The sequence below is a fragment of the Diabrotica undecimpunctata genome, chromosome 2 (genome assembly GCF_040954645.1).
Source record: "Diabrotica undecimpunctata isolate CICGRU chromosome 2, icDiaUnde3, whole genome shotgun sequence".
NCBI lineage: Eukaryota > Metazoa > Arthropoda > Insecta > Coleoptera > Chrysomelidae > Diabrotica > Diabrotica undecimpunctata.
In genome coordinates this window covers 88,185,366-88,212,065 of record NC_092804.1, presented here as the reverse complement: position 1 = coordinate 88,212,065, position 26,700 = coordinate 88,185,366, and positions in this window count along the sequence as shown.

Here is a 26,700-nt window from a genome sequence, read left to right as displayed (position 1 = left end):
GTTACCTTCTTCATCTTTGTGGGCGCTTTTTTCTGATCTTTTGGGATTAAATTAATCAGGAATATTGCATATGTGTATTGTAATGTAACATGTAATTTGCTAATCTTATATAAAATTGCTAATCTCAACCATACACTCAGCCAGACATATTATGATTGACTAATGAAATATAACAAGAATTTTTCTTTATATATTGACATTGTACACTATACCATCCATTATTTTAACTTACATTAAGCATGCGAGAAATAACAGAAGATATATTTTTATACATTTATTATGGATATCTAAACATCACAGTATTACTCATTATTCCATGAATAATACATTTGCATTTTACAAAAAGTCATTCAGATTCATCGTTGGAGCAGAATGATGTAAATTCATTATTTTTCTTTACGTGATGTATGAGTTTGCATGCATATCCTCTTTCCGATGGTGAGGTAATTTGTATATGTAATCTAATACTCTTGGTACATCATGTTGTCCAAGTGGATCAAAGTCCCGTTTTGATAATAGAACAAACGATGCTGGTTCTCCATTAACATATAGAATGTAGGAGATAACTCTTGTGTTTGTCGTCCATTGATCAATAGATATATCATTTAAATTTAACTGCTTAATTTTTGTGACTGCGTTTGGACCTCTGAACAACTCAATTTTTTCCATCTTAATTTATCGAATGATTGATACTGATTGTGCTTTACTCATTCAATCAAATATCATATACGTATTTTACAGGAGTGGGAAGATCTAATATATTACGTTTACAGATCGATTATAGCTACTAATTAACTATAAAAGTAGAATATTGACATAAAACCATAATATTACAAGACTTGCTGTCGATAAAATATAGTATGCAACTTACAATACATCTGTCTAGTAAAGTATGTTAAGTGGAGAGTATAGTAATGTACGTTCAGTGTACGTGATAGGAGCATAGCTGATCCTACCGTATTTGACAATATCAACATCCATCAGATTATCTTTAAATGGAGAATATTGGTCGAACGAGAGAATGCAGTTGGATTTTAACAAAACTGACTACAATGAAGCCTATTTCAACTATACCGAATTTTATCCTAGCTACATACGTACCCAACAAAAGCGACCTCTACTCGATTTCTCTGCTTTAGCAAATCATGCGTTGTTCGTCATCGATTGTTCGAAATAAGAAGAAAGCATGAAAGCATCCACTGTTGACGTAAAAATTGATATCGAAGCAAATAATGGTTTTCCCGAAAATACCAAGGCATATTGCATTATAATTCATGACTGTGTAATGGAGTACTTCCCTCTCACTGAAATTGAAAAAAGTCTAAATTAGAGACATAAAGTATTAGTAGTACACGAGTAGTCATCATGAGTAGCATTCGTAGATATTTAGGGATTCGTTGTGGACAGGTGGTATGTTCCCAAAGAACTTTCCATTGAAATAGGATTTAAATGAAGCCATTACATCTTTTTACCACAAAAACCATTCAATGTGCTAAGTAATGAGGACAAGAAGACTGCACCGTACGTGGAGAAAAAACTACTTGGTATTCGATACTCTGCTGGAGAAGTAGAATTGTCCAAACTAAATGACATACTAGAAACAAAGTTGTTGTATGCAGCAGATTACATCTACGTTTGAGGAGAACAGAAGGCGGCATTTTTAAGCAAGAAATGTCACATTTTTGGAGTTTTCCCCCTTATTATTGATGTTTGCAAGTTTGATGGTACGCCTCGAGCTACTGGAAACGTTGGTCCTGCAGCGAATCCCTGCCATGCCGTTGGACTATTTTCATGTACCGAAAAAATGTGGATTGACTACGTCACTGCTTTTCTTATACAATAATGCCTTTATAATTTTTATGTAATAATAAATATGTTAGAGATTTTTTTGTTTTTTATTCAAACACCTTATGTACTGATCAAGTCTTATATTACATGAAGATTCAAATTTTCTCTTTACAATTTCAACAGTAATTTTTAAAATTAAAATAAATACAGACGCTAATATGACACAAGACATTGCAAAGACATTGTCTACTTCACTTTTCATATTTCCGCTGGACATTTCACGTCAAATGTCACCTCCTGCGTCGAATGTCACGTTCTTTGTCGAATTTCACGTGATTCACGTCATTTCACGTGATATTTCACGTCAAATGCCACATACTGCGTCGAATATCACGTCCTGCGTCGAATGTCACGTGATTCATGTCATTTCACGTCAAATGTCACGTCCTGCGTCGAATGTCACGTCATTTCACGCGACATTTTACGTCCGGCGTCGAATGTCACGTCCTGCGTCGAATGTTACGTCCTGCGTCGAATGTCACATCCTGCGTAGAATGTCACATTCTGCCCAACAGTTGGCTTCTGTGTGTGTGCCACCACCGCTTTCATTTGACACGCTATACGTCAAAATCAGGCCAATAGCAACGAAGATACGTTAAAGCGCTCATTTGACAATGCCGCTATCTTTGTTTTTTGTGTTAACGTATTTTCCGTCTCCTCCCCGTTATAACGAGCCCTCGTACGTCACGATCGGACCAATAGAAACGAAGATATGACGTGCTCCAATGCGCACGGCACATACTGCGTTCAACCCCATTTTTCATCCCCTTTCCAACGAGCCCTCATACGTCATCCTACGTTAAGCCGTTTGGCAGTTACGACCGAGAGTTGCGATTTTAGGGGTTGCGATTTAGGGGTTGCGCTCAGAACCGTGTAGTCTATCTACTAATTTCTCCATGGGAATATTATCTAAATCAACTAATTTGGGGGTATGTATCAGTTCATTTGCACTAGATAAAAGATCTTCTATGCTACCGTTGTATTGATTAATTAAAAAATGGCCCCAGGCCAATGTTTTTGTATCCCCAGGAATAATATATCTCTTGTCATCCCGAGATGTTAAAGATATCTTGTTTCGCAGTTCGGTGTAAATAGTGTACATTTCTGATCTAAAGAAATAGATTTTTCTAAAGATGGTTTCTTTGTTAAAAATAACCCTAACATAATCATTTAAATGTAATTGATTTATAACAATATGTCTGGAAACACCTTTTTCGGTTTTGACAACTCTATCAGCCTCTATGCAATAAGCTTTAGCTCGAGTGCCGTAAAAGGGTTTAACAGTAGTGGCAGGAAATTCATTTTTCATGTTTTTAAGAATCGACTCTGTCTTGGATATTCCATATATATTATTCTCCATATAGTTAGAAGTATCAAAATAATGTATGTTTTGTTTCATATCATCATAAAAGCTTTGAGTTCGAAAATATTATATAGAAACTAGAACATAGAAAAATTATATGAATGTTTTTGATATATCCAGAATAGAAAAACCAATGTATAAGGGTAATTACTATTTAAATGGGAATAAGCCACAATTAAAGGTTAAAATACGTTTATTGACGTTTCAATTTCCACTTCGGAAATCGTTCTTTTTTGAGAACGATTTCCGAAGTGGAAATTGAAACGTCAATAAACGTATTTTAACCTTTAATTGTGGCTTATTCCCATTTAAATAGTAATTAATTTAAAATGAAACAAGAAAATAGCTTCAGAACAATAATGTATAAGGGTGTATCATAAATAATTTTTGTTTTATTTAAATAAACGGCAAATAAATTTTCGCTGAATATTGGTACCGACTTGAATTCTGGTTTGGCTATCAAAGCTTTAGCACCCAAAGAACCTCGAATATTTTTATAATGTGAGCACAAAAGTATATGGTTTCTTCTTTCTTTACATTGAAGAGACTTACCAAATACAGCAATGAATAATAATTTGTATAAATCGTGCTCAAATTCGTTTTTGGCGTTTTTTCGGAGAATCGTGTTTAGATCAATATTTTTTTTTAACCACGTTGATTAGGAGAATTCTAATATTCTGTGTATTTTTTCCAATTTTAACCCATTCTCTATACATTGTTTAGATTTCTATAATGTATTACCTATTTTTTTTATCATATAAATTAGGAATCAGTTTCTTATATTTACCTTTGGGGGGAACTATTGATTCGGGACAAAACGGACGATCATTATGTTGTTCGTGAATATTGAGAGGGTAATGCAAATCTACTTTCATCACACATCCCTTTTCGTAATTATTTTTAATATTAAAAACATTAAACTGTTCAATTTCTTCATCTCTCAACCATCTAAAATTTCCCCATGGGAGAGGTTGACTCATGGCGACGCCGTCAAGATTTGTGGCATCTAGATACATAATATAAGTTTCAGGTTTTGTTGGGTCGAAACTAATTAAAAATCTGTTGATTGCAACAGCCGCACGTTTCGTACAAATAGCTACACCTCTTTTTATCGCTTTTTTAAAGAAATGTACCATATCAATATCAGTTATCAGCTGAAGCTCAATGTTTGTATATTTCAACATAGCATCCTATGTTAGAGATGGGGTTGTAACATAGTGTGCAAGATTCAGTTTGTATTCTTCGAGATATACCTTTCTAAAATTTTGAAAGACATAGGCTAGTAGGAGCACATCGGATTTTAAATATAGTATCCCATAATCTGTAATTGTTTTACACTTAAAATAAATCCAAACTTCCTGTGCTCTCTCGTAATTTTCTTTGGTAATATACTGTCTCTTAAATTGTCATAAATTTTTTCTTTAGATGGTAGATGTTTCTTTTCCAATTTTCTAAAGCTATCAATATATGAGTAGGCTTCTGTAGACAGAAGTCAACAATAGACCAGATATTTGTTCTGCGACAGATCCTCGAAGAAACAAGTGAATATAACATCGACACACATCATCTCTTCATAGATTTTGAAAGCGCATATGACAATATAAACCGAGAATTCTTAATAAAAGCCATGAAAGAATTTAATATACCAACACAACTAATAAAACTGATAAAACCTCTAAAATAATAAAAATAAATAAATAAAATCTCTAAAACTAGAAAGTAGAATCCGGATACAAAATGAATTAACGGAAACAATAAATGTGAAAAAGGGACTACGCCAGGGAGACGCTCTATCATACACCTTGTTCAACATCGTAATCGAGAAAATACTGAGAAAGATCAAGAAGAGAAATGATAGAGGCATACAAACCAAATAGAACGAGCTGTACAAAATAGTGGTCTTAAAATCAATCAGACCAAAACAAAATATATATATGCAGGTAAGTAAAACCTCAGGAATAATGCAGCCACAAAATATAACAATAAAAGAATACAACATATAGGGGGTAAAAAACTTTATATACTTGGGATTCCTAGTCACGTCTGATAATAATGTTACGGAGGAAGTGAAGAGGCGAATATTTATTGCAAATACATGTTACCATGGCTTAATTAGGCAACTAAGATCAGATAACGTCGCAAAAAAACAAAATGCCAAATATATAAAACCCTAATAAGACCGGTACTCACATACGGCTCAGAAACCTGGACACTCACTAAAAGAGAGGAAACGTTGTTAGCCACCTTCGAAAGAAAACTCTTGCGACACATATATATATATATATATATATATATATATATATATATATATATATATATATATATATATATATATATATATTGTTATGATATGTAAAATCGAGAAAAATATTGGTTTGTTTAAAAATATTTCAAAGTTCAAAAACATTAAAATAATTCAGATAAGTAGGATAATATCCAACAAACATTTCGGAGAAGGAAAGTTATTAAATCTTTGAATTACCTGTACCAAACAAAATGTAAGCTTTACATCAATCATTTCTTTGTAATACTTCAGTTGACCCGCATAAGTTTAAGTGAAACAAAAGACAAATTGAAACGGGTTTTTACAAATACATTAGTGCAGTAATTAAAGACAATAGAAGATATTTTAGAAAGAGGTTTTTGTTAGTTTTAAGAATTATAGAAAATAATATTTGTAAATAAGTTTTAGGAAATTTTATAATTATAGGTAAAAATTTGTTTGTTATCGAAATGAAAAAATGGGGAATTGTGACGAGTTTTGATTGGCGGAGATTGAAAAAGGTGGGATAAGGAAAGTTTAGCTAGATTGAGGAGAGAGAAAATATAGGCAGTTGGTTTTCAAGTCTTTGAGAAGAACATTTTTTGTTCTCTGGCGATTCCGAAGAAGTAGCAAGCAGTAGTGTTGAATGTTAGTGAGTTTTTGTGGAGTTAGTGTATCTGACAGAAGCTATAGCAGCCAAATATTGTAAGTCATATTTTTCTACTTATAACGGGTGTTTTTTTTAGAGGTATAGAAATAGAAGTTGGCAACACGTTTTTAAGGGGCGGCCATTTTGACAGCTGTCAGGAGATTATTATTTACTTTAGTTTGACATTTCAATATGAATAGACTGACGCCTGAACAACGCTTTCAAATTGTGCAAATTTATTTTGAAAATCATAGTTCTGTTCGGAATACGTATCGCGCACTACGTCCATTTTAGGGTATATATAATCGCCCATCAGAGCAATTAATTCGATCAACTGTGGAACGTTTTCGCACCACGTTCACTCTTAATGATAATACGCATCCACAGAGACGTCGTACAGTGCGTACAGAAGATGTTGTTGCTGCTGTTGAGCGTAGTATAGAGGAAGACCCGAATCAGTATATACGCCATCGTGCACAGCAGTTGGATATGTGTCCATCCACTTTATGGAAGATTTTGCGAAAAGATCTTGGTTTGCGTGCTTACAAAATTCAACTCGTGCAGGAATTGAAGCCACACGATCACCTAGCAAGGCGTAGATTCGGTGAATGGGCCCAAAACGAAATTGCCGTTGATCCCGACTTTCATAAGCGAATTTTGTTTAGCGACGAAGCTCACTTTTGGTTAAATTGCTACGTCAACAAACAAAACTGCCGTATTTGGAGTGAAGATAATCCTCAAGTGTATGTTGAGAAACCACTATATCCAGAAAAATTGACTGTTTGGTGTGCTTTGTGGGCTGGTGGAATCATTGGTCCGTACTTCTTCAAAAACAATGCTGGCCAGAACGTTACAGTCAATGGTGACCGCTATAGAGCCATGATTACTGACTTTTTTATTCCTGAATTGAACAACCATAATGTGCAGGAGCTGTGGTTTCAGCAAGACGGCGCAACATGTCACACAGCTCGTGCCACAATGGATTTATTGAGGGAAACGTTTGGTAACCGCATAATCTCGCGTTTAGGACCCGTGAATTGGCCTCCAAGGTCGTGCGATTTAACATCGTTAGACTATTTTCTGTGGGGTTATGTGAAGTCGCTAGTCTATGCCAATAAGCCTGAAACGATTGACGAACTGGAGGACAACATTCGCCGCGTTATTGCCGATATACGGCCACAAATAGTGGAAAAAGTCGTCGAAAATTGGATCTCCAGATTAGACCGCGTCAGAGCCAGCCTTGGTGGTCATATGCCAGAAATCATATTTAAAATATAATGTCACAAAATTATCTTTCAAATAAAGTTAATTTCCTGTTCATATAAAAAATAATCTTTGTTTTATTCCACTTTAAAGTTCTATACCTCTAAAAAAAACACCCGTTATTCCAAGAGTCACTGTTCAGGCCAACGAGAGATTCAGTTTATCGTAAAGAGAAGATATTCCAAGAGTCATTTTATCACTCGGGCCAACGAGAGATTCAGTTTATCGAGAGGAGAAAGGCTATCATAATTTGAATGATTTGTGCTTTTGAAGGAGATCATTAAGGACGATATACTTGCAACAATCTGTTGTAAGATTGCTGATTACATAGGGAGCAGTTGAGAGGAGATAATACAGTCAACAAGGAACAAGGATTTGGACCACTCATCATCAGAGAGAGATATTTTTGTTTTCTGCAGTTTTTTCTTTTATTGATAACACAATTTTTACACGTAATTTAGAAAGGATATAAATATTTGGATTAGGAGAGTTAGAATAGTTTGGGATTTTGAGATTTCAATTAATATTGTTTGTACCATTAATTTTTGATTGTTCACGTACGGAGAACAAAATTTTGAGAATCCTTATATGAGATTTGTTTATTGAAAACTTTTGAGTGTGAATTATTTCATTATTTTTATTTCAATATATAGTGTTAGATCATATGTGTTTTTTATTATTCCGGTATTCTCTGGACCTTACCTTTCACATGTAATAGCATAGATATTGAAGCACGAATTTAACCCTGAGATAAAAGAATTAAAAATTGTGATAGAGTCATAATCATATCATTTAAATAATTTTTAATTAATCAAAAAAATTTAATTAGCTAATTATAGCTTGGCGCACCAAGACTTTAAATATCACAATAACTGGCTTCCAAAACGTGGGGCTTGAAAATATCGCAGCTTTACATTTGAAGGAAGGGAAAGAGATCTGGAATAAGTACAGGTGATCCAGAGATAAAAACATATAACATTGAGGGAATTTGAATTTGAAAGTATTTTGACAATTTTTCCAGGGAATATAAATTTGATTTATTGATTGATCGTAGTTAGTGGATATTTACTGCTATTGAATTATTTGATTTTATTTTCTTTACCAATCGTACATTTGATATTTATTTTGAATTATTTGAATTTTACTGATTGCATATTTGATATTTGTCGTGAAAATTTAATACATTTGGGGAGAAATACTGTCGTGTTCTGAAACATATAGAGTGTTGTAAAATTTCACATTTGGCGGGGACAAAAACAATAACAAAAAGTAACAACATGTCTGTCACAAGGAGACAAAGTAAAATGCAGGAAAGGAAGGAGGATAACAGAGAAGATGAAACAATTTTGGAAGAAGTATCGGATAATGAAGGAAATGTGACAATAGTTGAGGAGAGAAAAGAACTATCAGGAATAGATAAAATATTACAACTAATGCAACTCCAGTCACAAACAATGGCAGAAACAAAACAAACAATAGAGAAAAACCAAAATGAAACATCAAAGAAAATGGATAAAATGGATAGAAATCAACAAGAAACATCACTAAAAATGGAAAAAAACCAAATTGAAACGAAACAAACAATGGAAGAAAACCAACGGGAAACAAGGCAAGCAATAGAACTAAATAACAGGAATATAGAGAAGCGTTTGGAAAACTATGAACAAGAAATTAAAGGATGTGTTGAGGGGATAAAGAAAGAACTGATACAACAGATAGAAGAAATAACCATAAAGAATGCAAAACAAGAGACAGAGATTAAAGATATCCAAAATACAATGAAGGAGATACAAAATTGCCAGAGAAAGGAACTAGAGATGCAGAGAGAAGAAATAGAAACTAAAATGAAAGATAGTAAGACTGTCCAGAAAAAGGAATTAGAACAGTTAGAAGAAAAATTTGAAATGGCGCTACAAGAAGACAGAAAGGAAATAGAAAGAAGATTAAAGCAAAATGAAAAACAAATGGCAGAAATTGAACTAAGAGGGGTAGAGAGAAAAGAAGTTATCATCCATGGAACAAGCGAGGCGAAAATACAATTTGGCGGGGATATTCGGAAAACACACCCAGTACCGTTTGTTAAAAATTTGAAAACCAAATTACAACATATTAGATATTTTGACGATTGCAAAGAAACAATTAGAAACCATTTGAAAGAAGGAGCAGCGTTATGGTATGAAAGCAAGGAAGATGAGTTTGAAAATTGGACAGATTTTGAAAATAAATTTCTCAACTATTTCTGGGGGAAAAATAAACAGAGAGAAATCAACCAAGAGCTACAGAATGGAAAATATCACGAAAAAATGGGAATATCTGAAGAAAGATATGCTTTGCAGATATATAACAATTCAAAATATCTAGAATACAAATATTCTACCGAACAGCTGGTAGAAATGATCAGCAGACATTTTGAGGAAACGTTGGAAGACCACGTGATTTTGAGAAATTATCAAGATATTGATAGTTTGTGCCAATTCCTTCAATTAAAAGAAGCAAAAAGAAAAGAAATGAGAAATAGAAGACAACATGACCAATATAATGGACCGGAAAGAAGGTATTCATCAAATTATGACCAGAGAAACCGACATCCCAGATCAACAAACGAATATAGGCCGAGAAATTACAATAATTACAATAGACAACAAAATTACGATAACCGGAATGATACACAAAATAGAACAAATGAAAATCACAACAGGAATAGAGATGCACAAAATCCTCCGAATAGGAATACGAACGAACAAAGGGACGATAGAAATAATCAGAGATTCCAACGACAAAACAGAAGAGAGATGAATCATGTGGCAATAGAAAAGAAGGAAGAAGAAGTATTCAATGAATCCAGACAGGATTTTCAATAAGGCATCCACTAAACAAAAGTAAAAAACTCTCCGGTATATTTTGTCACCCGAGAGAGTTTATACAGTTGGCGGGAAACGAAAAACAAAATTCTAATTCCAGTCTAATTTTTTTAGATGCATTTATAAAACATAAAGCGATTAAAATTCTGATTGATTCTGGATCGGAAATTTCGTTAATCAATAAAAAACTAGTAAAAGAATTAAATATGGACAGATTTGTATATAAGATTCCGAGGGTTGCTTTAGTGGGTGCAAATAATAAAAAATTGACGACAGTAAACGAAGGTTTAGGAGTACGGATCAGAGTGGGAGACAAATTCTATATTATGCAATGTGTGGTAATCGAAGATCTAAATCATAATATGATAGCGGGAATCGATGAATTGAGTGAAAAACATATCACCATCAATTTTTCGGAAAATCAACTGGAAATCAGAGCAGAACCAGACAACATAGAAGAAGAAAAGGAAACAGATAGGAGAAAATTTTCTGAAAGGATAAATGGACAAGAAAAACATAAAGAAATCAATATGACGGTAGAGGATAAATCGAAAGCTCAAGAAAAAAATCAATCCGAAGAGGAAAAGAGAATAAAAAAAAAGAAGAAGAGTTCGAAAAGAAAGCAGGAAAAGAAGGAAGTTATAAGCAGAAAAATGGAAGGAGCCGAAACATGGTGCTCGGAATACCAGATAGAAATTAAAGATAAAGAAAAAATAGAAGAAGAAATAACGGAAGAGGACAGAGAAGAAATGGCAATTATGGACGAGAATCCAGAATTTTGTGAAGAAGTAATACGGACAGTGAACACATGTGAACAAACTGAGGATGAAAGAAAAATAATATGTGGAGAAAACATGGAGAAGGAAATAGAGAAGATTTTAGAAAATTATGGAGATCTTATTAATGAAGAAAGCCGAGTGGCTAAAAATTATGAACATTCTTTTAAAGTTAAAAACTTAGAAAATTTTAAATCGAAAACATATCCAATCCCGTATAAATACAGGCAAAGCGTCGGACAGGAAATTGAAAATATGATCAAAGACAAGGTGATCGAAAGATGTGACTCTCCATATATCAACCCGATAGTATGCGTAAAAAAATCAAATGGTGATTTGCGATTATGTTTAGATGCAAGAAACATTAATTCGCACACAATCGCGCAATACGAAGCGCCTTTGAACATAGAAGCTATTTTTGGACGAATCACAGGATCACACATTTTCTCCAAAATCGATTTGAAACACAGTTTTTGGTTAATACCTTTGGCAGAAAAGTGTCGAAATTATACCGCTTTTTCTATCGACGGAGTGGTGTACCGATTTAGGGTAGTACCATTTGGACTACAAAGTGCATGCGCTGCTTTGGTTCGCGCATTACACACAATTTTAAATAGGCATGGAGAATTTGTTGTACATTACATAGATGATTTATTAATTTTCTCACCGGATATAACAAGCCATCTACGACATATTCATACTGTTCTCGAAGAACTTGATCAAGCCGGATTAAAATTAAATATTCAAAAGTGTCAGTTTTTCCAAAAAGAGGTATTGTATTTAGGATTCAAATTAGACACAAAAGGGATTAGTCTTGCAGAAGATAGAGTCGAAGTCATAAACAACTACCCTAGGCCAACCAATTTAAAAACTTTACGGGGATTTTTAGGAATGGTAAACTATTTCAAAAAGCTGATACCAGACCTCAGTACAAAAAAAATACCGCTAATAGCATTACTTAAGAAAAATGTCAGATGGAAATGGGGAACGGAACAAGAAATCGCTTTCAAAAATTTAAAAGGAGCTTTTTCCACAGCTGTAAGAGTGCACCACCCAAGATATGAGCAACCTTTCATTCTCAGGACCGATGCTTCCATAAAAAAATTTGCAGGGGTGTTATCACAGATACAAGACGATATAGAGGTGCCAATATGTTTTGTTTCCCGTGTAACCAAAACGTATGAGAGAAAATACAGCGTTACTGAATTAGAGTTTGCCAGTGTATTATTTTGTGTAAACAAATTACGTTTTTACCTACTTGGGGCAAGATTCACCATTGAAACGGACCATGCAGCGTTGGTACACATAATGAAAAATAGGTTGGTAAATAATAGAATTCATAGGGGCATTCTTTTACTCCAAGAATATGATTTTGAATTTAAATATATCAAAGGAACGGACAATATTTTGGCTGATGCATTGACGAGAGATGAACAATTCCGCAAAGAGGATCACAAAACTCTCCACGTAGGCATGAACATAATGAGAGAAGAAGCAGGCTTATTTTCTTTGGCCAAAATCAGGGAAAATCAGGAAGAATTGAATGAAAGAGAAAAGCAAAGGGCTGAACAAGAAAATAACCTATATTTTAAGAGGGTCGATGGTAAAGAACTCTATGTAATCACGGAGCAAATGGCAAAAGAAGTTTTTTTAAAGTTACACTGTGACAACGGACATATTGGAAGTAGAAAGGTGTGGCTTATGTTCAGGGAGAACTACATTTGTCGACAGGACTATACAATAGCCAAAGAGGTGGCTCGAAATTGTGTGACATGCCAAAAGTGTAAAAGTAGGAACTTTAAAAATGAAAACGTCACAAAAAACGTCGTAGCTCGGAGGAAACTGGATATTGTTGCTATTGATATGTTGAGCGATTTGATACCAACAACTCAACGGAATAAACACATATTAGTTATGGTGGATCTTTTCTCAAAATATGTTAAATTGTACGCATGCAGAACCACAAAAGGAATTGAAATACTTAGGAAAATAGACAATTTTATAGAAACGGTGGGAAGACCAGACAATATTTTATTGGACAATGCGACATATTTTAGGAACGAACGTTTTAAAAGGGAATTAAGAGAGAGAGGCATCGATACAAAATTTATAAGCATCCGTCATCCACAGAGCAACCCATCGGAGCGTTTTATACAAGAAGTCACAAAATTTCTACGAATTGCCGCGGAAGAACATCATCGACATTGGGACAGAAAAGTGTTTGAGATCGAGACCTATTTGAATTGTGCTCCAAATACGGTTACCAAAGAGACGCCTTTATATATAATGAAAGGAACAATGCCTACAAGACCGTGGGAAGACACCGCCCCCAAACAATACGAAGAAGTGATCGAATTGGTTCAAAGAAGATTGAGACGAAGTGGAGAGAAATATCTCCAAAGACAAGAGAGAACCCGAAGAAGAAGGCCGATCAAATTCCAGAAAGGAGATAAAGTCTTAGTGAAGGCACTGAGGGTGTCGAATTTACAAAATGGTATTTGTGCTAAATTGATGCCGATATTTGAAGGTCCATATAGGGTCAATACGGAAAATGGGGTAAATAGTTATGAATTAGCGCACATAGAGACAGGAAATATACGGGGTATTTTTAACATTCACGACATCTATCAATATCATGAATAGATTTTAATAACATAGTGAAATAATTTGATCCTAGAAAACTTTTGTCATTTTTAAAATTTAACAAAGAGTTTTCGGCAGATCAAATGGCGGGGATTTGTTATGATATGTAAAATCGAGAAAAATATTGGTTTGTTTAAAAATATTTCAAAGTTCAAAAACATTAAAATAATTCAGATAAGTAGGATAATATCCAACAAACATTTCGGAGAAGGAAAGTTATTAAATCTTTGAATTACCTGTACCAAACAAAATGTAAGCTTTACATCAATCATTTCTTTGTAATACTTCAGTTGACCCGCATAAGTTTAAGTGAAACAAAAGACAAATTGAAACGGGTTTTTACAAATACATTAGTGCAGTAATTAAAGACAATAGAAGATATTTTAGAAAGAGGTTTTTGTTAGTTTTAAGAATTATAGAAAATAATATTTGTAAATAAGTTTTAGGAAATTTTATAATTATAGGTAAAAATTTGTTTGTTATCGAAATGAAAAAATGGGGAATTGTGACGAGTTTTGATTGGCGGAGATTGAAAAAGGTGGGATAAGGAAAGTTTAGCTAGATTGAGGAGAGAGAAAATATAGGCAGTTGGTTTCCAAGTCTTTGAGAAGAACATTTTTTGTTCTCTGGCGATTCCGAAGAAGTAGCAAGCAGTAGTGTTGAATGTTAGTGAGTTTTTGTGGAGTTAGTGTATCTGACAGAAGCTATAGCAGCCAAATATTGTAAGTCATATTTTTCTACTTATATTCCAAGAGTCACTGTTCAGGCCAACGAGAGATTCAGTTTATCGTAAAGAGAAGATATTCCAAGAGTCATTTTATCACTCGGGCCAACGAGAGATTCAGTTTATCGAGAGGAGAAAGGCTATCATAATTTGAATGATTTGTGCTTTTGAAGGAGATCATTAAGGACGATATACTTGCAACAATCTGTTGTAAGATTGCTGATTACATAGGGAGCAGTTGAGAGGAGATAATACAGTCAACAAGGAACAAGGGAACAAGGATTTGGACCACTCATCATCAGAGAGAGATATTTTTGTTTTCTGCAGTTTTTTCTTTTATTGATAACACAATTTTTACACGTAATTTAGAAAGGATATAAATATTTGGATTAGGAGAGTTAGAATAGTTTGGGATTTTGAGATTTCAATTAATATTGTTTGTACCATTAATTTTTGATTGTTCACGTACGGAGAACAAAATTTTGAGAATCCTTATATGAGATTTGTTTATTGAAAACTTTTGAGTGTGAATTATTTCATTATTTTTATTTCAATATATAGTGTTAGATCATATGTGTTTTTTATTATTCCGGTATTCTCTGGACCTTACCTTTCACATGTAATAGCATAGATATTGAAGCACGAATTTAACCCTGAGATAAAAGAATTAAAAATTGTGATAGAGTCATAATCATATCATTTAAATAATTTTTAATTAATCAAAAAAATTTAATTAGCTAATTATAGCTTGGCGCACCAAGACTTTAAATATCACAATAACATATATATATATATATATATATATATATATATATATATATATATATATATATATATATATATATATAAGGGCACAAAAGGAAACGGAATATAGCGAAGAAGATACAACTCTGAACTATACAAAATATACCAGGATCCGGATATTATAACATTCATTAAAATAGGACGGCTACGTTGGATAGGACATGTAGAAAGAATGGAAGAAGGCGAAATACCAAACAAAATATTCAAACAGATGCCAATAGGAAAAAGAACAAGGGGAAGACTGAAGCTGAGATACTTAGAACAAATAGAAAATGATATAACAACCTTAAAAATAAAAAACTGGAGAAAAAAAAGCACGAAACAGATCAGAATGGAGAAGAATCCTGGAACAGGTCAAGACCCAAAAAGGGTTGTCGAGCCAGTGATGATGATCAATATATGAGTATGGAAATACACTTTAACGTCGCATTAATCCAAACCCATTTTTATCTGGAAAATACTTTCTGATTTCATTACATTAAGTAGACAGTAATATTTCACTTAATTTATCAAGAGATTTCGCTAAAAATCTAAATGAATCTACAAACCGTAATTTTAAATATACATTTGTACAGGACTTGTCAACTAAAATATTTTTTCTTTATTTTGAGCTATAGCTGAGATATGTTCTCCTTTTTTTGTTAATTCTTTAATAAATACATGATTATTGTAATTCGATAAATTATGTAAAATAATTGGAATAAAATTTGGTACCTTAAAATTTAAGTTACAGGAATTGTGTGCTGCACCCCTGTATAATCCAGTAAGGTGGTCATGGTCTCTGACTCTGGCATCCGAAAGGGAAAATGCCTTCTGACAAATGGAACATTTGGTACCATTCTGGAACTTCTGGTTTTCATCAGGAGTCAAAGGTACCATTGGTTTGACATGTTTTAGATGGTTCTGATATAGATTGATAGCTAAAACATCCAATTTTTGAACACACTTTAGCAGCGTACTCATCCTGATATATTTCCAGTCGTGACAAGGAATCATCATAATTACATTTGAGATAAAATGCAAATGAATAAGGCTGATGTTCGGCGACTTTGATTGTATAAGATTCACAATCTGATTGCTCACATTGTTGTATGGGCTTAAAAATTGACTCAAAGTCGGCATAAATTACAAATGGGTGTGGGCTTGACTTTTTGATATTGATGAATTTTAGAATATTGGATGGAAGGGTTTCACCACACTTGTTAACTTTCGGTTTACAGGTTGGAAGTATTGAAATGTGCGAGCAATCATTTTCTTAGTGATTTTTCAACTTTTCAAGGTTGTGAAAGTTTGAAGACACCCATCACAAAAATATTTTTTCCCTACATGAGTTGTTTTTTGAGTTTATACCAATCTCTAGGTCTGTAATGAGACAATAATGTTTCTTTTTTTTTTGTTGATTAACGAGAGATTAACATGTGTAGATTTATAGAGCTGAGTATAGTACAAGGGCCCCACAACTTCATTCTGTATCTTGTTTTCTTTAAAATGCCATTAAAGGCCATAAACATTAACTGATATATTGTTAAGTCTTTCAAATTTCCCAATATTTTCAAATTAACTGGAAATTAATGTCGTAGAAATTCGGAAGACTATCGTATGGAGGATATGATTCTGGATTGCTTGGGTCACCTCTTGGACGAAAAATCGCAGCGTTCACAGAATAAGCAAAACACTTGTTATCTTTGTTTTTATTAAAATTTCACCTTTTCTTTTAATGACTGTTGGAAGAGGAATAAAGGATGAAGCAGAAATTGAGTTAAATTTGTTGATATTCACATCTAGGAATAGAATTTCTTGTAGTGTCCAGTTGGAGTATTTTTCACCTCTTAAATACCCCTAGCCGTTACACTCAGAAATAGCTCACGTGTTAATGTTAATTAGTAAGCATAAATGATGTGTGGCAGCTGTAACATTTAATGAGCCAGCTCTCAGCTGTGTGAAACAGATGTGTGGGAGCTACAACATTTAATGAGCCAGCTTGCAGTTGTGCGAAACAGATGTGCGGTAGCTGCAACATTTAATGAGCCTGCTTGCAGTTGTACGCAAACGGCTGACACCTAAGCTCAAAACTTATTATTTATTCCACAAAAACCCAATTTATATATTCAAATATGGGGTAGCCCCCATATATGAATATATAAATTGGGTTGATATAAACGAAAACCCTATAAAGCAAGCACTCAAGTATGAGTTTTAGATGTATGACATCTACATTACTTAATGGTCTAACCAACCAACACTAAAATAATTAATAGCTAACCATCTCTTCTGGTTAGTAACGGATAGTAATTCTAGCAAGGTGCCCACATTAGTGAAGGCGAAAGTGTTTTCTATATCTATGTATTTTCTATATGTTTGCTATATCAAAATCTTTTAATATAAATTATTTGAGGGAGCTGAAAAAACAAATTGTTAAAAATAATGGCGGATTATATTGATGAAGATATAGCAGATGACGTAGACAAAAAAGTGACACGTATTGAACACGTTAACACCCCCCAGTTTTTGGATGAATTAGCATTTGGTGTACTGTGTTTGACGCAAAATTTTTATGTTGTGAACAATGAGATTCTGTAGCGTATGTTTTGCGGCAGTTGTTTTAGACGACCGTAATATTGAGAGCGGTCGCCGCATAACATAACATTTTTCAGACACATTAAGTTTATTAGAAACATTGGAATTTAAATTTTAAATGCGATTTATGTAAGCGACATTTGTCTGAAATTACAATCATTCGTCATTGTAATATTTGTACAAAAATAAGATAGAATTGTTCAATATAAAATTTATTCTTAGTTAGATTTATTTAGTTATAAAATATACAATAATATCTTCTTTTATCTGTTTTATTAATAGTTTAACTTGCCTATTATGTACAATTTAATATTCAATAAATAAATATAATTTTATTTATATATATTTTTTAACCCTTATTTAAAATAAATCTATGGCACACCATTGTGATTCTTTAAATAAAATTTTAAACAAGATACAAAAAAACAGTTTCAAAAACTTATTAAAATGGTCTGTTTAGAATTCTTTCCCGTGTCCACACGCTTTTAAGCTATTTGCCAACAGATAACGCTTATGGTACCATTTTATATTTTAAAAGTGAATTAATTTTTAAATCTGTTTTTTTACAAGAAACCGTTCCATTGGACCCAAACTTGTGTGACTTCGTTTTATTTACACTGAAGTAAATTTGAAATAATGAGTTATTACTAAAAGTGTTAGTTTAAGAACCGAGGCATCCATGGGAAAACTCGAGGCGTTTGAGATGTGGTGTTATAGACGGATACTGAGGATCTCCTGGGTTTACCGAATAACCAACATTGAGGTTCTACGTCGGATGGATAAAACATGTGAAATTATATCCACAGTGAAACAACGCAAGCTAGAATATCTTGGACATATAATGCGAAATGATCATAGATATAACCTGCTGCAACTTATATTACAGGGAAAGGTTTACGGAAAGAAGGGACCAGGAAGAAAAAGAATATCTCACGTAATTACATATAAATATTAGTATTCATCCATACAGGATTGTACGAGGAGGACACTTTTCACGCTCAGGGATTCGTCAGAGCGGCTTTATTGTAACAAACAAGACATAAACCACAATTAGGTAGGTGGGCAACATATATGGTAAACATACAAAGGAAATGTTCACGCATACGATCAATTTTACACTCATACCTTTAATTTAATTTTTACAAGAAATATCATGATTATTTTAAAGATTTTTATATTGTCTTCACTTAATAGAAGATTTACGTTTAATGGTGTACTTAAACCCTCTTTTATCAATTCTTTAAGCAGCCACGTGCTTGTATTACGATGTAGTGGGCAGTTGAAGAATATGTGATTTAAATCAGCTATACGAGTTCCACACTCACATCAGTCTGTTGGGAGAACTCCTATTTTGTGTAGATGTTTCGGAAAACATCCATGATCTACTTTTTTTCTTAAGACAGTTGACACTGTGTTTCTGCTTAGTGTGACATCTTTGTAAAATTGTTTTACATCTACTGTTGGTTGTAATTTGTATAAATTAGTGCCCCTGTTTTCACCAAACTGAATCCATTGTCTGTCCAATTTAAATTTAATATGTTGTTTGTGTTAAATCAGCTGTATTTAATTCATTATTTATTTTTGCATTATAAGTGCCACGATAATGTTGGTTTAGGAAATATTTGCTTGCTTCATTTGGAGTGTTTTTCATCAATCCTAACACAATCCTTAGAGCTTTAAATTGGAACTATCAAGTTTACGTAAATTGGTTATTCTAGCTGACCCATATACCACACAACAGTAATCTATTATAGATCTTATATAGGCTCGATAAAAATTCAATGCAATGTTTTGATCTGCACCCCACGATCTCTTACACACCATTTTAAGAAAATTAATACCTTTTTCGCAGCGACCAATTGTATAATTAATATGTTGAGTCCAAAGCAATTTTCTGTCAAGTACGACACCAAGATATCTAAATTCCGAAACAATTGGAATATCATTGCCATGTAAGGTTACAGCGTGATGTTTAATATGGTGTTTTCTTGAAAAAAATACTACGGAACATTTTTGGTACGAAATATTGAATATATTTAACCAAGTCCAATTATCCAAGTTGTACATAATATGTTTGAGTTCAGTAGTGCTTTCACTGTACGTTTTCTTATGTGAGTAGATGACAATATCATCAGCATATTGTAAGCAAACAATATTGGGAGACCATAAATTGTGCAAATCGTATGTGTACAAATTAAAAAGAAGTTGACTTAAAACAGCTCCCTGTGGAATACCTTTTGATGTGATCTTGGGTCCAATAATATTGTGACCTACTCTTATCGATACACTTCTGTCTTTGTATAGATTTGATAGTAAATGTACTATCGATTTTGGAATGCCAAGAAACACAAGTTTATCACAGAGTATATTTAAATTAATATTGTCATATGCACTTTTTATGTCAATAAACAATGCACCTGTTGTCATGGAATTAGAAAAACCAATTTGTACATCTGTAGTCAAACGAACCACTGCATCCGTGGTTCCATAGCCTTGTTTATATCCATATTGTGTTGCTGGTAGAATATTATGCCGCCTTAACCAAATTTCCATTCTCAATTTTAGAATTCTTTCAAATGTTTTAAAAATGCTATTGATATATATGACAATAATGTTATTGGTCTATATGATTCCAGATTATCTTTTGTCTTTTCCCGGTTTTAGAATTAATATAACAAAGCAATCATTAAATTTTTAGGGGGATATTCCAGTTTGCAAAATACAGTTATAAATATGTAGTAGTACTCTTTTAGCCAGTACACCCATTTTTTGTAACATAATGTAAGAAATCTGATCTGAACCTGGAGCTGTGTTTTTGGATATCTTGATAGCATATTCCAGTTCAGATGCTGTTATTTCTTTTAATAAATAATGTTCTTCTGGATGTAAAGTCATGTAAGGTATATGTTTGTCAACAAATGGTGGACATAACTTCTGAAGAATATCTTCTGCAACTGCGGAAGGAGCATGTTGATGTTTGCGTTTTTGTTGTTTAATTTGTTAGCATATTTGAGTTGATGGGCAACTAGAGTTAAGACTGGAGCAAAATTTAATCCATGTTGTTTTGGCTTTTTTAGTTGTAGCTTCTATCTTTTTATATTCAAGAAAGGTATTCAGTGTAGATGCGGTTTTGTATTTTTTAAGAGCATTCTTCTTAAGCTGTATCTGTGTATTACATTCATCATCCCACCAAATTGATTTTTGTCTATGTTTAGGACTGAAGGGTACGTTTTGGGGAATAGAAGCTTCGCTGCTTGTATTAATTGCTCTATTCAGATTAAATGCCATTTCATTACAGTTTTCAGAGTATACAACATTCTTCAGTTCCATTTCAAGAGTGCTATGAAACAATTCCCAGTTGGCCTTTTCTAATTTCCATTTCCTTGTTGGATAGACAACAGAAGAGGGTACATCAATATTCAACTTGATGAAAATAATATAATGATCAGATCCAAGAGTTCTATCCAATGTTTGCCAATGTGCTAGTGCAATTAGTCCAGAAGTTATTAGCGTTATGTCTACAGCTGATTTTGTAGAGTTTGGAGGGGTAATTCTAGTCGCCGAACCATCATTTAGAAATATTAAATCCATATCAGTTAATGCATCTATTATTCTATTGCCATCAGTATCATTTTTTGGAGAACCCCATACCGCATGATGGGCGTTGAAGTCACCTCCTAGTACCGTCTCTCCTTCGAGTGAGGAACACCAATTAAAAAGCCGTTCCCATTCTCGGATGCTTATATTCTTGTCAGGTATATATAATGCGATTATATTAATTATTCTGCCATTAAAATCAATTTTTACACCACACATTTCCAATGTTCCAACATTTATAATATAAAATATCTTATACTTATTTATCCGTAGGTCTAAAAATATAGCTACACCTCCAAATCTACTATCTTGACGATCTTTTCTAATAATTTGGTATCCCTTATAAACAATGTTGTGTTTTGTCTTATAACATGATTCAGATAAAATTGCAATATAATAGCATTCGAATACAGAAATTGTTTAAAAGATAGTGCATTAGATACAGTAGAACGACTATTCCATTGTGATGGGTAGCTCTTTCGGGGCGACAGACTCAGTAAAACACAGGTTTAAAATAAAAATAAATCTATTAATTTAGTATATACAATAAATAAAAAGGAATTCTACGTTGTATACTTATACAATGAATAAAACTAAAACGAATTCTACGTCCCCGTCTGGATCCCACGATGAACGAAGTCCCCGGCGAACGTCTATAATAGAAAAGAAATTAATTAGTACTAATAAGAAACGAAATGGGGGAAATCGATCGCGCGCAGATTTATATTCGCTTTCGCTTCAATTCAGCGAAAGCTCCGAATACACTCGCAAACAAAATATTTAGCTGTGCAGACCCATGGCAATGTTCAATACACAGTACCGACGGGTTCCGCTTGGCTAAGGACAGAGTATGATCCTCAATACGGAAATCTCTCTGTCCCGGTTGGTTCTGTGCAGATCCACGGTAATGCTCAATACGCAATGCCGATGGGTTCCGCTTGGTTAGGGACAGAGTATGATCCTCAATACGGAAATCTCTCTGTCCGGAATGGCTCGCAGGTTCACTACACCGGCGAGTCAGGGAGCCTAGAGCGCTAGCTACAAGACTATCTAATTCCGCTATTCACACGCCTTAAATAGCCGTTCTGAATCCCACTACGCCGTCACGTTGTAGAAGTGAATGCGCAAATATTGACACTCCCACGGTTCGAACTGTTAAACGATCAGAGCATCGTTACACCCCCTTCTCTTTGAAAAAAAAAGTAACATACCTTTTTTTTGTGTATATGGTGTCTACAGCCTTTTGATATCATCTATCCCTCTCGGTATCTTTATCACAATCTTCCTACCCACGGTTTTAAATCTTTTACATGCGCCGTCATCTGCTTGCGGCTACTACTATCGGCCAACTTCAGTTTTACTATTACTGGTGATATCACTGACGTTACTATGTATGGTCCTGAGTACTTCGGTGCTAGTTTGCTGGTCAAAGCTGCACTAGCCGATGATAGATGGTGTTCCTTTTTCATGACTCGATCTCCTGGATGTGGCTGCCAGTCTCTTCGTCTTAGATCGTAATGTTTCTTTTGGTCCTCGAAAGCGTGTTCCATGTGCACTTTCGCTAGTTCTCTTAACGCTTCTAACTTGTTTAAGTTTTCTGCATACCCCTGTATATCTTGTCCATTTGTCGCATCTATTGTGTCTAATTCCCTTCCGAAATTAAGAAGCGCTGGTGAAAATCCTGTTGAATCGTGTCTTGACGAATTTATGGCGTAGCAGAATTATGGTATGAATTTGTCCCAGTCTTTATGGTTATCCTCCACGTAAGTAGCTATCATAGTTTTCAGTACTTTGTTCATTCGTTCTACTGGATTGCATTGAGGAGAGTACGGCGGTGTTAGAATGTGATTTATGTTATAGGACTTTAGGAACGCCTTAAAATTTCCGCTTGTAAATTGCGCGCCGTTGTCCGAGATGATTTTCTTCGGGATACCGAATTGCATGACTACTTTTGATCGTAGAGTGTCGATGATTGAGTTCGTAGATGCTGCTCTTATTGGCTGGGCGACGACCCATTTGGTAAACCGGTCTTGCACGACTATTAAGAAAATGTTTCCTTTTGCAGATCTTGGGAATGGTCCCATTAAATCAACTGAGACAGTATGCCAAGGCTTTTCTACAGTGGACGGTTGCATTTTCCCGGCTGGTTGCATTTGAGACGGTTTATATTGGAGGGACTTCGTACAGGCTCTAACGTAGTCTGCAATTTGTTTAAACATCTTAGGCCAATAGTACTTTTGCGCTATTCGGCAAATTGTTTTTGCAATTCCTAAGTAGCCTGCTGTGGTCGAGTCATGATTTTCCTCCAAAATATCTTTCCTTTTATATCTTGGTACGCATAATTTCCATGGGTTATTAAACTCTGGGTCGGCTAAATTACGGCTACTCCAAACGTGTTTATATAATTTCCCGTTTGATATTTGTAAATCCGGGAAATCGTCTGGGTTCTGGAGTACATTCCTATATAAATTATCGTACCAACTGCATGATTCCAGTTCTGATGCTAATAATTCCGACTCTGGTTCTTCGTTCTGGTTTTCTTGTGGTTGTCGTGACAAAGCATCTGCTACCTTGTTGAGGACTCCCTTTCTATATATTACCTCGAAATCGTACTGTTGCAGTTCCAAACTCCACCTGGCTAACCGACCTGACGGGTTTTTAAGGTTCTTCAGCCATTTGAGGGACTGATGGTCTGATATGACCTTAAAATTGTATCCTTCTATATACGGCCTCATTTGCTTTATCCCGTACACAATGGATAGACATTCTTTTTCCGTTGTGGAATATTTTGTCTCGGTTGGTGTGAGGGTTCGACTAGCATATCCAATTACTTTATCCTGGCCGTCGTATTTCTGTGTTAGTGCAACTCCAAGTCCACAGTTCGACGCATCTGTTTGCAGGTAAAATGTTTTCGAAAAATCGGGGCATGCTAATACTGGGGCCGATGTAAGTTTTGATTTTAGCTCTTCAAACGCGTTTTCCTGCTTATCGGTCCATTTCCATCTTATCTTCTTCTTCAGAAGCATGTTTAGCGGTCCTGCTATTGTCGAATAGTTCTCTATGAATCGGCGGTACCATGATGTTATTCCTAGGAACCGGCGGAGTTGACGCACATTTCTCGGTGCTGTAAGTCCGGTTATAGCGTTGGTTTTCTCCGGGTCAGTTTTTATTCCTTCTGCTCCAACCACATGTCCTAAGTATCTGAGTTCTGACTGGCAAAACGTGCATTTCTCGAAGTTCAGCTGTAATCTGGCTTCTTTCAGTCTTCGGAAAACTTCATGTAGGTGATTTAAATGCTCTTGGAGCGTTTTAGATATTACTACGATATCATCCAAGTAGGCAAACGCGAATTCCATATCGGGAGGTATTACCTTATCCAGTAGGCGTTGGAAAGTGGCTCCTGCGGAATGCAGTCCGAATGGGGTGATTTTGAACTGAAAATGGCCTTTTCCGGGTACGCTGAATGCTGTCACTGGGCGGCTTGTTTCTTCTAGGGGTATTTGAAAATATCCCTGTTTCAAATCGAGGGTCGATATAAAATTTGCTTCCTTAAGTCTATCCAGAATTTCCGATATTCTGGGTAACGGATATGCGTCCTTATCTGATAGTTCGTTGACTTTTCTAAAGTCAATACAAAATCTGTACGAGTTATCCTTTTTCCTAACTAGTACAATCGGTGAACTCCAACCACTTGTGGAGGGTTCGATGGTTCCTTCTTTTAACATATTGTCCACTTCTTGGTTGATGATCTGTAGCATTGCGGGATTGTGCCGCCTATAAGGCTGCTTGACTGGATCGCACTTTTTCTTCAATTTTATTTCGTGTCTTATTAAGTTGGTGGGTCCTGTTATGCTCTCAAACTCCCTTAGTTCTTTTCTTAGGAACCTTTCTAATTCCGTATTTTGAGTGAAGTCTTTTAAAGTGTTACATGTCTCTTCTTGATGTTGTATGTATTGTTCGGTCGTATGTTTATCGAATTTAAGTTCGATAGAATGGTTCCTGAGGAATTCCACTCCTATTAATGCATCTTCCGTCAACCCTGGCATTACTATGAATGTTTGTCGGGTTTGTAACTTATCGATCTCGCGTTCAATTGTTAACTTCTGGTTAAGCTCCATTGACGCTCCATTTGCTAGTCTTGTTCTCCCGCTGTAGCTATCTAGAGAGTCCTTGTATATCTGAGCTATTCTATCCCCGACGTAATTTTTAGTAGTTCCTGTATCGATGAGATGTAGATGAGTGCTCTGTATGTTCTTTGCCCTATTTTTAGTGATGCGAACATTCGAATGTCATTGCTTGCTGGCTGTGTAACGGCGAAAACGAATGGAGTCGAATCTTGTTTTACAGACTGGGACGACTCCTTGTTTCTGCAGTCTGTAATTCGTTTCCCTGACGCCTGAAACAGCAGTCGCTGCTGTAAACCCCTTCTCTGCCGCAACGCGAACAAAACTTTTTCCATGAGTTTTTGCAGTTTTTACGGCTGTGACCTGGCATCTTGCATCTAAAGCATGCCGTTTTCGCATCCCCGACGTAATTTTTAGTAGTTCCTGTGTCGATGAGCGCTCTGTATGTTCTTTGCCCTATTTTTAGTGATGCGAACATTCGAATGTCATTGCTTGCTGGCTGTGTAACGGCGAAAACGAATGGAGTCGAATCTTGTTTTACAGACTGGGACGACTCCTTGTTTCTGCAGTCTGTAATTCGTTTCCCTGACGCCTGAAACAGCAGTCGCTACAGGCATCTTGCATCTAAAGCATGCCGTTTTCGCATCGTACTCTGCTTGGTCCGTGCGTCTCCAGTTTCCACGGCAAATCTGATTTGCTTGGGTCTTTTCGTCTTCTAGAGCTTCGTATTCTTGGGCTAAATCCTGTAATTCAGCTAAGTTTCCGAAATCCCGGCGGCGAGCATAAAGCTTATATTCTGGTAACAAATTTTTGTATATCCTTTCGAGTTCTTGGTTTTTGGAAAAAGAGCCTTCTCGTCTGATTAATGTTTGAATCTCCGTGATATATCTATCTACTGGTTCGTTCTGTCTCTGTCTTCTGTTTCGGATTTCCTCTTTTAGTTGTAGCAAATATCCCCTGGGATAGAAAGCTTTTTTAAAATCTTCGCTGAAATCTGTCCATGACTTCCAATTTTTGTTATTGTTTCTGTACCATAACAAAGCGTGGTCTCCTAATAATTCTGGTAATGCTCTTAGTAGATCTTATTTATCGATCTCGTAGGCCAAGCTTAATTCGCCTATCCTCTCTAAGAATTCTATTGCATCCGAATATTTCTTGTCGAAGTGTGTGTTCCACTTTCGTACTTGATTTAGCAATTCTGGTTGCCC